The following is a 13,539-nucleotide window of genomic DNA, read 5'->3' as shown; positions in this document are numbered from 1 at the left end:
AATAATATAACAGTTTCATAATTCATCTTTCTATGTCAATCTCTACCTCATTCATCCATCCCCTCAACAAATATTTATTGAAACTTATAAATACCATGCACCATACTAAGTATTAGGAGGAACTCATGACAAGCTAGGAGTAAACAAGACAGATAGAGTTGGTAGTGGGGAAGCAAGAAAAAGAAGAAAAGAGTATATATAATATAATTTTAGATAGTGATAAGAGCTATGAAGAAAATACACCATAATCATACCATGATTCTTCAAGGAGGTAGAATGTGAGCTGAGAGCTAAATGCCAAGAAGGAACTGATCATGGAAAGATCCAGAGCAAAACAAGTTCAAGCCAGAGTTGTAGCAACTAGAGGGTTCCTTTGGTAGAAACAAGATTTGTGTATTCAAGAAAGACAGGACGGCTGGGGCACTGTGATTTGGGAGCACAGATGCCTAAATGAGGTAGGGGCTGAATCACACCAGGCCGAAGAAGCGGCAGTATGGAATGTGGATTTCATTTAAGTGCGACAGGAAACCATCTGACAGTTTTAAGTGAGGGAACGACATGATCAGAGTTTTGTTTTCAAAGAATAAGTCTGTCTGCCTTTTGGAAAATGAATTAGATGGGGACCATGAGTAAAAGCCAAGGTAGTTAGGAAGCTGTTTTAATTTGGATGAAAGCTTCAGTAACTCCCCAATGCCTATGGAATAAAACTCAAATTTCATCACATGACATTTAAGGTCTCCTAAATTCTGGCCTCTGCTACCCCATTAGGCTTCCTTCTACTTAATCCTTGATGGTCCCTCACTATACCTGGTAAGCACATGGCACCTGGAACCCACCCTACATGTTTTCTCTCTAGCCTCTATTGAATATAGTTTCCACTTTTTTCCAATTTCCCTGAGACTATGTCCCCTTCTTCAAAGCTCATCTTCTATCTTAAGACTTCAGAACACTCTGGGCCATAGAAAACTTTCTTCCTCCTGAACCTTTTACTTTAAAAAAAAAAAAAAAAAAGCAGATATACCTCTTGCCACCTCTTGGATTACTGCTTTGTATTATCGCTTACCTCTTGTTTAGTTATTTCATTTTCCATGTGCGCGCATATGTCCCATTTCCCCAACCACACTGTAAAACCCCTGAGGGCAAAGACTTTCCTTATGCTTCTGTAGACCCCCCACAGTGCCTGGTACCATGCCATCCCCGCAGCACAGCACTCTATACGTTGATGTGCTGTGGAGAAAGCGCTAAATGCACTTGTCAGAACTGAGAGAAACATCAAGTTGCCTCATGACTAGGTAAGTAAAGGAGTTGAAAGGAGACTTTTTTTTTTTTAAGACTCTGTTTTTTAATAGCTTCTCTCCTGGAAGGCTCTTTTCTATAAAAACCACCAAGCTTTGAGTAGAATCAGAATCAGATACGGAATGTGAAATAAGCTTGATGTGCTGTTGATCATTAGCTCCGGAAGTCTAATCTGGCTTGAGATCAGAGATTTAGAACTAAGCCCCTCGGAAGGAGCAGCTCAAAGAAGCCCAGTAAGGAAAAGGTTGCATGCTTGGCTTGGCCCTGGATAAATCAGATGTTCACACAATGTGAGGTTTAAAGGTGGATTGTGGATAACAGGATTGAAGGCAGAGAAAGGTAAATCCTGGGGAAAAGAAAAAGACATCAATAAAGACTGCTGCATTGCACGTGAGGACATCTACAGAACCATCGGTCAGAACCACGAATTACAAATTCACATGAAGGAAGGGTAAGAGATCTCTAGTCCACTGTATAAAGAATGTGGCTCTAGTGGCTATTGGGAAAATACCACTATTTTTTCTACGAGAAACAATGAGGCAATTCAGGAAAGATGGATGGGAAAAGTCATAAATTGTTTCCCTGGGATTAAGGAGAAGCTAGAACCCCTCCCACATCTTCTAAATCTACAGACTTGGAAGACTATGAATCGTACAAGCTCTAGAGCAGGCTCTCTTAATCACGGCGTTGCTGACATCTGGGGCCAGACAACCCTACGTGCTGGTGGGCCGTCCTGTGCACTGGTGGCTCCTTAGCAGCAGCCCTGGCCTCCACCCACGAGATGCCCAGAGCACCTCCCCAACCCAGCTGCAACCAAAAATGTCTCCAGATGTTACTAAGTGTCTCCTGGCAGAAGGGGGGCAAAATCACGTCCAGCTGAAAACCTCTAGGCTACAGTCAGACAGACCTGGGTTTAAATTTCAGATGTGCCATTTCCTCATCTGTAAAATGAGGATAAATACGACGCACCTTAAAGAGTCTGGGTGAATATTTAATGGCTAAGGTAAATAAGCCATGAGCACACTTCTGGCACACAGAAAAGGCTCAACAAATACTAGCCATCACTAATATCGCTGTTGTCATTTACTGACCATGGCCCTGGCCCATAATCCCACACCCTGATTATTAGTTTTAACTCTTTTAAGTGATGTAAAGAAAAGGCAGTTTATTCCATGTGAGATTATTTCTCTTCCCTGCAAATGAGGAATAATGTACCTCTCACCCCGTAATTTCTCACAAGTGAGCCCAAGACCCCTGAATTCTCTTAACCTCAGACTACAAACAACTTGGGTGTTAAGGAAATCTAATATTTGCCTTCTTTTTAAAAAAATGCTCATTTTTTCCTCACCTTCAATTTCCAGATGAAATAGTAGACGAATGTCACGCATACCAATTATCTAATTGTGAAACTGATCTTTACTTAAAGCATCCGTGTTTCTGACATAAATAGTCATGAAGTGGTAAGTTTTCAGCATGATTGTTAGTCTGACTGCTGAGTGCCGGATACCAGAGGCTAAAGAGGTTTTAGCCTGAAAAATTACTTCAGTTGAGGGAAAATCATTTAAAGTAAATTAAAATAAACTATGTCCTCAGTGCTGGCCTTAGATAATCTCCAACTTGTGTGTTAGAATTAGTGATATTGTGGAGAATCAAAAATGGGGAATGAGATGGAGTACAGAAGAAAAAATTATTTAATTTTAGTTCTTCCATGATTGACTTTGTTTCATATTGTTTTTAAACTGAGGAAGAGATATGAATGAAAGAGTATGAATGGTACTTACAATATTGTGATTTATGAGAAATATATATTTGGTCATTCAGATGCTTCCACAACCCTTGGAATGTCCTGTTGAGAGGGATAAAGGTGCCTTAGGTTATGTGAATGAGGTGACTTTTAGAAGCACCTAAGGATGGAGACTTGTTGCCAGAAGAACCAATCAGGTGATTGGAAGTTTGGTACTTTCAATCCCACCCCTTGATTTCCAAAGAGGGGAAGGGTTTGAGGTTGAATCAGTCCCCATGGACCAATAATTTAGTCAATCATGATTATGTAACAAAGTCTCCATGAAAACCCAAAAGGACAGCTTTTTGGTCCTTCTTCAGAGAGCTTCTGCTTGGAGAAACAGAATGCTTCTTTGTGAACCATGCCAGGCCCCATGCTCCAGGAGGAGAGAAGCTCCTTTGTTTGGGACCTCGCCGGATGTTATCTCTTGATGTGATGATTGGTTCTAACCAATTAATCAAATACAAGGAGGGGGTTGTCAGAGCCTCTGATTTATAGTCAGTTGGTCAGAAGCACAGGTAAAAACCTGGACTTGCAACTGGCATCTGAAGTAGAGGGTGGTCTTGCAAGACTGAGCCCTTTCTTTTGTGGAATCTGATCTTATCCCTGGGTAGATAGTATTAAAATTGAGCTGAAATCTTCAGACACCCTGCTGGCCCCCAAGAACTGCTTGCTGGTGTGGGGAAGCTCTCACACATACGTTGGAATTGGGTCCAGGAACGCGTTACAGGCCTCTAATTTGTAAATAAACTCCTTTTCTCTTATATGTGAACTTTATAGTTAAGCCTGCCAACAAATAGCAAAATTGTGCAGGTAAACACTGTTTCCACGTAAAACAATTAGATAAGCAGAAATCCTAAGACACTCAACCAAAAAATGTATCTGTTCATCAAGGTGGTTCTTCAAGACTGGCAAACATTTTCTGTAAAAGGCCAAGTAGTATTTTAGATATTGTAGGCTGTACACTACTTAGTTCTGCTGCTGCAGCACAAAAGCCGCTTTGAAAATATGTAAACAAATAAGCGTGGCTGTGTTTCAATAAAACTTTACCTGCAGAAAGAGGCAGCAGGGTGCATTTTGCCCAAAGGCCCTACTGTGCCAACCCGTGATCAATGCAAAACTCCAGTGAATGGCTTATCCCTAATACCAATGGTCTTTATGATTATATCTGACTTTGTGCAAATACCCTTAGGGAAATGATAAACACCACCAGAGACCTTTTTGATTTTCATGGGACTGCACGGAATGGTTGAAAAGGTTCATGCTCACTTAAACAGAATTATTCCAATGTCTTTGCAGACTAAATAAGCCTAGTATGGAGCAGCACATTTAATGTTTCCCCTCTAAAAATAAGAAGTCGTATTAAGAAATCCCATCACTCAATGCTGAGAGGAAGCTCCTTCAAGTCTTCAGTGCCATAGTAATGACTAGCAAAGGACCCCTGATGAGAGATCATTGAGAAATGGAAAATGTATCCAAAAACTAATGAAAACCCAGTCAATTGCTATTAGATATCTCTAAATAGAATGCAAGGAGGAGAGAAAGAATTACAGGGTTGCTGCAGGCACCCAGCTCAAAGAGAAAGTCTAGGAAAGGACTTCAAGAGGATGATTGTGGGCAAAGAGCCTTGGTGGCACAGAAGGGGATCTACAATTTCTCCTAGGATGTGGGTTTGGAATACAGTTCATAGTCCTAATATATGGATGTTAACGCTACAGGTCAGGAAAGTAGGAAGGCAAGAAAGGAGAAAAATGTCATTATCTTGAAAGTAGCCATACTCATTGAAATAGTTTATAATTTTAAACTGTACATGGAAAGAAAGAAAGAAAGAAAGAAAAAAGAAAGAGAAAGAAGAAAGAAAGAAAAAGAAAAAACAGAGATAGAAGTAGAGGGGGAAAGAGGGAGGGAGAGAGGGAGGGAGGGAGAAAGGAAGGAAGGAGGGAAAGAAGAGATAAGCAGCTGGGCAAACCATGAAATCAGAACATATAATAGAGAAAACTTATACCTAATTAATATGGATGAATACTGGGGACCAGGCATGACTCTTTACATAAGAAGTAGTAATTGTGTGCTGGGCTAAATTATTCCTCATGTAGGAGACCTTGAAAGAAGGTCTCTGTGCGGTAGAGATGGTACAATGACTCATGACCAGGTAATGCACCCTTCTGTATCAGAAGGGAACCCTCTGGGTGATATCATGGAGCTGCCTCACCATCAGAAAAGAGATTCCTGCATTTTCTCTTGGGAGCACCTCTGGGTGGATTTGTGGATTTATTTATTTATTTATTTTTGGCTGCATTGGGTCTTCGTTGCTGCGTGCAGACTTCTCTAGTTGCGGCAAGTGGGGGCTACTCTTCGTTGCGGTGCACGGGCTTCTCATTGTGGTGGCTTCTCTTGCTGTGGAGCACGGGCTCTAGGCACGCGGGCTCAGTAGTTGTGGCGCACGGGCTCTAGAGCGCAGGCTCCGTAGTTGTGGCGCACGGGCTTAGTTGCTCCGCGGCACGTGGGATCTTCCCGGACCAGGGCTCGAACCCGCGTCCCCTGCATTGGCAGGTGGATTCTTAACCACTGCGCCACCAGGGAAGCCCTGGATTTGTGAATTTTTGCATGTAACAATCTTTATTCTAACTAGAGATTAGGAAACACAGAAACCACCGAAGTTCTAGAGAAAGTGGCTTTTACCACAGTTGTGATTGCTCACCAGGTACCCATGTGGTCTCCACTCTCAGCCTCTTTGGCAGACAGGCTGGGGCATGTGACTGGGCTAAGGCCAGTAGAATTCTCCTGGAAAGGATGTGTCCTGTGCACTGTATGTGCACAGGAGTCCGGCACTCTAAAATGACCCGTTCCACCCTCTATTGCTCTCTCTTTGTCGTGGTGCCCTCAGGGGACAGGTGCTCCAGATGCACAGCTAGAACATGGGAGCAGCCCAGATCATGAGTGAATATGCAGGAAGAGCCATGAGGGAGACTCACTCAACCCCACTGACTGTGACGTAAGTGAGAAATGTACCTTTTTGTTATTGAACCCCTGTATTTTCAGGGTTTACTGGTCACTTCAGCCTTGGTGAGCATTGCCCTGGCACAGCTAATCATCCCACTCTGGCCATGCCAATTAGAATCCTTTCAGGTAAAGGTGATAGAAAGCCCAACTCAAACTGACTTGAGCAAAAAAGGAATCCAGGCACACCTGGGTCCAGAGCTTAAACAATGTTAATAGGAATCCCATTTTCTCCAGCTCTTGTCTCTGCTTTCAGGGTCCACTGGGGACCTTCAGAAGCCCGAGTCTCTTCCCAGTGACAAAATAACTGCAGCACCTTCAGATCCCATCTCCCCATGGAAAAATCCCGAGCAGTAGAGAATCCTTTTCTGGTGATACAAACCTCAGGATTTACTGTGACCGAGCCAGCTCAGCACACCCTGAACTGGAAGTCATTCTTGGCTAAATGCAACGCCAAGATCAGCTTTGCCTGAGGCATATGCTCTGTCCCTTCAGCTGAGGGAGAAACCTTCTTTAGGACATGCGGACTGAGTCCAGAAGAGGAGGGCTTCCCCCAGTGGAAACATGCCTGTTGTTGGAAGGCAAGGGAAGAACTGGAGATGTACAACTGTGATCTCTAATGACCTACGGTGGAAGGCACTCACAACTCTTGTATTCAGTTGGAGCCCAAAGCGTCATCCTCTAAGTCTTCTCATTTAACGCTCTCAATTTGCAGACTGGGGAACTCCAGTGATTGGATGATCCTCTCATGTTTAAGGCTACAATAGGAACGTAGTTACTCACAAGAACAATGTCGATTGTTTATCCAAACATATCAGTTAATGCTCATAGTCCATATTTTAAAAATTGCTCATTTACTTTGAGAGAGCAGAGTAGTTGAACAGCACCAGCTGTGATTCAGAGAAATTTTTCTACATCTTAGTTTGACCTTTACCGGTCTCTCAAAGTGTGACCTTGGGCACTCTACCTGCCCTCTCAGAATCTCAGATTCTTCCCTGTTGAATGGAGTAAAAATGATTATTGTGTAAGGCTGTTGTAAGGATTGAAGAAAAATATACAGAAAGAGCCTGGCATGGTGCCTGATACAGGCTAAGCACTCAGTAAGAGTTAGTTTCCTTTCATTTTTTATCATTTTCATCATTCTGCTTCCATGGTGTCTGGTACCCCATAAACTCTCAACAAATAAACTAGCAGTCATTACTGATAGTTTTATAAATGTTTGCAGAGTAGACAAAATAATTAGTGAATGGATAAGAGAAAATGGAAGGAAGGGAGGGAGGGAAGGAGGAAAGAGAAGAGGGAGGATAGAGGAGGGAAGGGGGAAGGAGAAAGGAAGTGAATAGATTTCATTCACTTATTAAATATTCTTGAAGGACTATTATGTGGCAGTTATCATGAAGTGTACATTGATAAAAGAGATTTAACCCCTCCCTTCTGGAGTTTACAGCCTAGTAAGAAAAAGAGGTGATGAACAATTATACATAAAAATAAATTTATGTGCATCTATTGAGAAAATAAATATCAAGGAAACTAAAGGGATGCAATATTAAGTAACAGTTCATATACCTGGCAGATAGAATGGTCAAGGAAACCTCTCTAAATAGGTGACAATTAAGCCAGGAGTTAAAATTTAAATTGTATCAGTTATCAGTAGTACTGACACTACTATCATTCACTAAGTCTAGTGTAAAATTATAAGTACATAATTCAAAAATATTTATAAAAGTTAACCACAATAATTATTTTTAATAAATGTTAAACTCAGTAATATCCATGCATTCAATAAACATTTATTAACTACCAATATAAACAGATTCAGCCAACTGATGGCATTGCATCTTGAAATGAATGTGATAAACGTGTGAGCCAACTAAGATGAAACAATTCTTACCAATGTCCACATAAGACAGCACGAATACATATGCAAACAGAGCATATCTCTTTATATTTCTATTACAAACTGTCCAAGTTTGTTTCAGCCAAAAACTTCTCTGCTAACATTAAAGTTATTACTGTCTATCAATAAATGATAATGGAATGATGTCTTTATTTTGTGCATTTCCTAATTCCTTCTAATAAAATATAAGCTCTCAAAGGGCACTGCAACTTTATGCATGTCTCCCCACTACATCTCCGGCACCTAGAAAAGCACTTGACACATTGCTGTTGAGTGAATGAATTAATGCATGGATAAATGTGTTTGTGTCTCCCCAAATATATTTGCACTACAGACTTGTGATTTCACACTGGGTTAATCAATGTTTTTTAATACACTGACACTTAACAATCAAGACTCAGAGTCTTACTTATGCTAACAAATGCTGATTCCTCCTAATACACAGTATTGCTTTTCCCAGCTCTTAATATTAGCTTCTCATTCAATCTTTATGACATATATTTCTGAATAAATAAATAGGTTCCCTTGTGTACTAGCGTCTATTGTAAAACTGATCACTATGGTTTTATTTCATTAGGGGCTGGATACAGGATTAGAAACCTTCTAGGAAATAAAAAACCATGACAAGAGCATACAAATAATTGTGGGAGTGGAACCATACTCTGACAAAATACATGGGTCTCCACATGGCTAAAGCCCCTGCAAGGGTCATGGAAAGAGGGAGGTCAGAAGTAGACCTTCAATATTCTTGAAGAACCAGTCATAGTTGAATTGGTATGTTTTAGTTATTTTGGCAACCAGAAGTGCAACCTGAATAAGATACTGCTGCTCTAGCAGAACAAAAGAACCATTAATGACACCCACTAACCCGTGTAATTCTCATTTACACCTCTTTATTACCTTCCATATCCTCTGTGTGATGCATTACACAATCCATTAATTGTTAACACACACGCAAGTCAAGATCTTTTATTATGCGAGGTCATCAGTCAGTGATAACAGAGATATTGATGTATTAGGTTCTTCATCAGAAGCTGAGCAACATTTCCATTCAAGATGATAGACCTTTAAAACGTACTCAGTAATATTGACTCTCAGTCTTCTGTTGCTTTTCTCTGAATGTGCATTTAGAGCTTTATACATCTTATCTATCCACCCACACATTCACTAAACATTCAGCGTTAATTTTCTACTCTTACAGACAGGATCGTGCCTGTCTTGTTCACTGCTGTATCTTGAGGATCTAGAACATAGTAGGAGCTCAATAAGCTATTGGGATTGAAAATAAGTGAATAAGAATGTGGTAAGCAGAATTCTAAGTTGGCCCCCATGACCTTCATCCAGTGGTGTTACTTCGGTGATAATGTCACCTTATATGACAAAGGGATTTTGCAGAGGTAATTAAGGATAATAATCCATCAACCTTAAAATAGGAAGATTATCTGTGGGGACCTAATGTCATCACATGAGAGCTTGAAAAGCAGAGAATTTTCTATGGCTAAGAACAGAACGGGAGGTCAGAGCGTTTCAAAGTATAAGGAAAAATCAAAGCACTTCTTTACTGACTTTTTAATAGCTTTACTGAGGTATAATTGATATATGAAGAACTGCACAAATGTGAAATGTATAATCTGATAAGCTTGGACATGTGCAAACACCCGTGATACCATCACCATAATCAAAATAATACATATAACTGACAAATTCCAGAGTTTCCTTGTGCTTTTTTTTTTTTTTTTTAGGACACAACGTAAGATCTACGCTCTTAAATTCTGAAGTGTATAATTGCACATTGCTAACCACAGGCAGGTCTCTAGCACTTACTCATCCAGCATAATTGAAACATGGTACCCACTGAAGAGCTAAAGCACTTCACCCCCTAGCCTCCGGCACCCACTATGGTGTTCTTTACCCACTGAAGAGCTAAAGCACTTCACCCCCTGGCCTCCGGCACCCACTATGCTGTTCTTTACCCACTGAAGAGCTAAAGCACTTCACCCCCTAGCCTCCGGCACCCACTATGCTGTTCTTTACCCACTGAAGAGCTAAAGCACTTCACCCCCTAGCCTCCGGCACCCACTATGCTGTTCTTTACCCACTGAAGAGCTAAAGCACTTCACCCCCTAGCCTCCGGCACCCACTATGGTGTTCCTTACCCACTGACGAGCTAAAGCACTTCACCCCCAGCCTCCGGCACCCACTATGCTGTTCTTGGCGTCTACGAGTTTGACTATTTTGGATACCTTGTATAAGTGGAACCACGCAGTATTTGTCCTTCTGTGATGGGCTTATTGAATTTAGCATAAACTCAAATTAATAAATTTCCTCGAGGTTCATGCATGTTGCTGCAAATGGCAGGATTTCCTTCTTTTTGAGGCTGAATAATGTCCCACTGTATGTCTATAACTGATGGAGGAAGCCATGAGAGTTCCAGAGAGTGGTCCCTAGGACTCAAAGTGACCACCGGCTAACAGCCAGCAGGAAAGCAGAGACCCCAGTCCCACAGCCACAAGGAACTAAGTTCTGAATGAGCCTGTAAGAAGATTTCTCCCCAAGGGCTCCAGATAAGACCCCAGCCCACGTAACACCGTAATTTCATTCTTGTGAGACCCTAACTGCAGAACGCACTTGAACCCACAAAGGCTTCTGACTTACAGAGCTGTGAGACAATACACAGGTGTTCTTTTAAGCCACTAAATTTGTGACTATTTGTTACACATGATAGATAACCAATACAGGGGAGACTCGGGGAAGATATCAGTAGCAGCGACAGCAAAATATTTTAATCTCCTGAAATCCTTACATAAAAATAAACAGAGCAACTAAATAGCAAAACCATGGACAACGTATACAACAAACGCAGGTAATAAAGCACCTACACAAATTCCAAATTTCAAGTGGGAGGATGAGGAAAAGAGCCTCAAGTCTTCAGTGGGTCAGATAGCACAAAGGAAGCACAGGAAAGAAATGGGATGTCTACAGACCTGAGAATAAGAGAAACTCTAAACAGACAACAGGAACTCACTAGATATAGCACAGTGGGCCAGTTTGAGGCCAACAGGGAAAACTGGGGGTACTATAACCACTGTAAGAGCCAGTGAGTGCAACAGGCCACTGTGAGTTCTGAAAGAGGCAGGAGCTATCTGGGCCACATGAACCCTCAGTGGCAACCAGCCAAAATCCCCTTCCAGGACGGGGCCCCACACTGAGGAGAAACTGCTGGGAAGAGAATCAAAATCATTGTAAATCAACTGTACTCCAATAAGAATTAAAATATATACACAAATAAATAAATAAAAATTTTGAAAAATAAAGGTTTGGATAAAAGTGTGTGTGTGTGTGTGTGTGTGTGTGTGTGTGTGTGTTGGGGGAGGGGTGGAATAAGAGCCAGAAAAATCTCAGAAAGCCACCATACTTGTTGATGCACATGAAAACAACAGACGAGGAGGCTCTATGAGATTAGAAAAATTATCCCGAGCCATGTTTCCTTCTAAAAGTTCAGGAGAACTAATTTCATACAAAAATGACAACAGAAAAGTATTGAGGTCAGATCCCTTGCAACATTACAAGAGAAAAAAGAGAACCAAGAACCAATAACATTCTTACAGAGATGAAAGAAAGCCAGAAAGACATACCCACAAAACAGATCAAAACTGTAGCCTACAACATTATAGAATAAAATTATACCAGATTGGGGGAGGAAAAAGAGCACAGATCAGAATTAGATAACTCAGAAATGAGGTAAAAGAAAACAAGACATAGTTACAAATAAAAAAATATCATTTAAAAATGAAAGCTAAACTAGAAAAAATACAAGATTAAAATAAATATAAGAATGCCATATATGGTGTCATAAGATAAGTAAAAGGCTTAAAATGAAATTTTTAAAATTAAAAAGGAAAAAAGATGATAAAATATTTCAAGAGAGAGGACAAATACTAAAGATAGGCAGAGAAGGTCCAAACATCGATGGAAAAGAGGAGTTCCTAAAGAAGAAAATCAATGGAAGGGAACAGAACAAATGCCAAAATATGTAATTTAGGAAAATTCCTGAAATTAAAAAATATGTATTTGAAACTCAATATTGAAAGGCACACCGTACACCTGAAAATAGCAACCTGGATTGATAATCTCCAATATTATTCAAATAAAATCTAATGGACTATAAAGCAAAAAAATATATATCATTTGGACACTAAGGCAAAAAAAGAAAATTATTTATAGAGGAAAGAAAATAATTGTATCAGGTTTTTGACAGCAACATTTTATGCCAGAAGAAAATGAAATCCCATACTTACGATATTCAAGGAAAGAAAATGTGAGCCTAGGATTTTATATCCAGCAAAACTGGCCTCCATGTATAAAGGGAACTATTACCAATGTGCAAGAACTCAGGGTAAAATTGAGAACCTCCACAAACTACAAATTATGGATCAGACTCGGTGCCAAAGAAGCAAAGGAAAAAAGTGGGTCATGTGCTAAACCTTTTGAGTGCTTCTGAAGAATCTACTAGATAATGAGCTTCAGACAAAATGACTAGAGGCACCTCTGAAAGGACTGGTTATGGAGATTAAACATACTGTTACTTACAGGTTTAAGATTAAGGAAGGCTAAAGGGGAGAATACAGTTTGCAATGACCACATGCTCAGACCATGTGGTTATAGTACAACAATCATAAAAAAAAAATGGGAGGGAGTGTTAAATGAGGAAAATATGTGAAAAATAATTTTAACAGTTTTAAGTAATCATATTGGCAGTTAAGTGACATTAGTATTGTTATGCCAAGGTCGTATAATCTGTGAAATCTGAACATAAACTAATAAGTAATTATGAGACTTTCCAATTTTATTACCCCTTATGAACCCAAGAAAAATTCTCAACAAGGAAGAAAAGAAAATATAGATATAATACAGAAGAGGTTCAGCAAAATCCCGTGGTCCTGAATGTGACTTGAAAGTATCAATAGGAACTCATACGGTACTTCATCTTCTTCTTGGCTCTCTATACTGTAAAAACCAAAAACCAATGACCAGCCAAACAAAATGAGCATCCCTAGCACACAGGTCGGGGGGACCATTCCATATCTGGGGCAGAAAATGTAGAAGATGAGTTTAGAATATCTTACACCAGGAAGTGAAGGATTTATCAGGGTCATGTCAAAGGACTCAGGAACCAACTGGAAAAGACTCCCACTGGCAAAAACAGAACAACTGGAGCTTCAATAAGGCAACAAATGCAATGGGTTGAAACCCATTATGTATCACATTATGTTATAATAATTTTAATAATAATAATGAAACTAAGTGGTACCCCTTTGGAGGATGATAGAGAACCAGTTTAGTGTCCCAAAAATTTATAAAGAGAAAGAATGCAGTATTGATCCTGCCTTTCCTACAGGAACTTCCAGGAACTCAAATGGAAGATGAGGCAAAGTATCTCTTTCTAAAAGTATTCCTAGTTATATATATAAAAAGAATTAATTCAATAGAATATCAACATTTTGCAAGTCACAGTGAGTTATCAGATGTAAGCATCATGCAATAACAGGTGTGATGTCAAGAC

The sequence above is a fragment of the Leucopleurus acutus genome, assembly GCF_964270905.1.
Source record: "Leucopleurus acutus genome assembly, chromosome: 16".
Taxonomy (NCBI): Eukaryota; Metazoa; Chordata; class Mammalia; order Artiodactyla; family Delphinidae; genus Leucopleurus; species Leucopleurus acutus.
Note: the sequence above shows the minus strand (reverse complement) of the source record.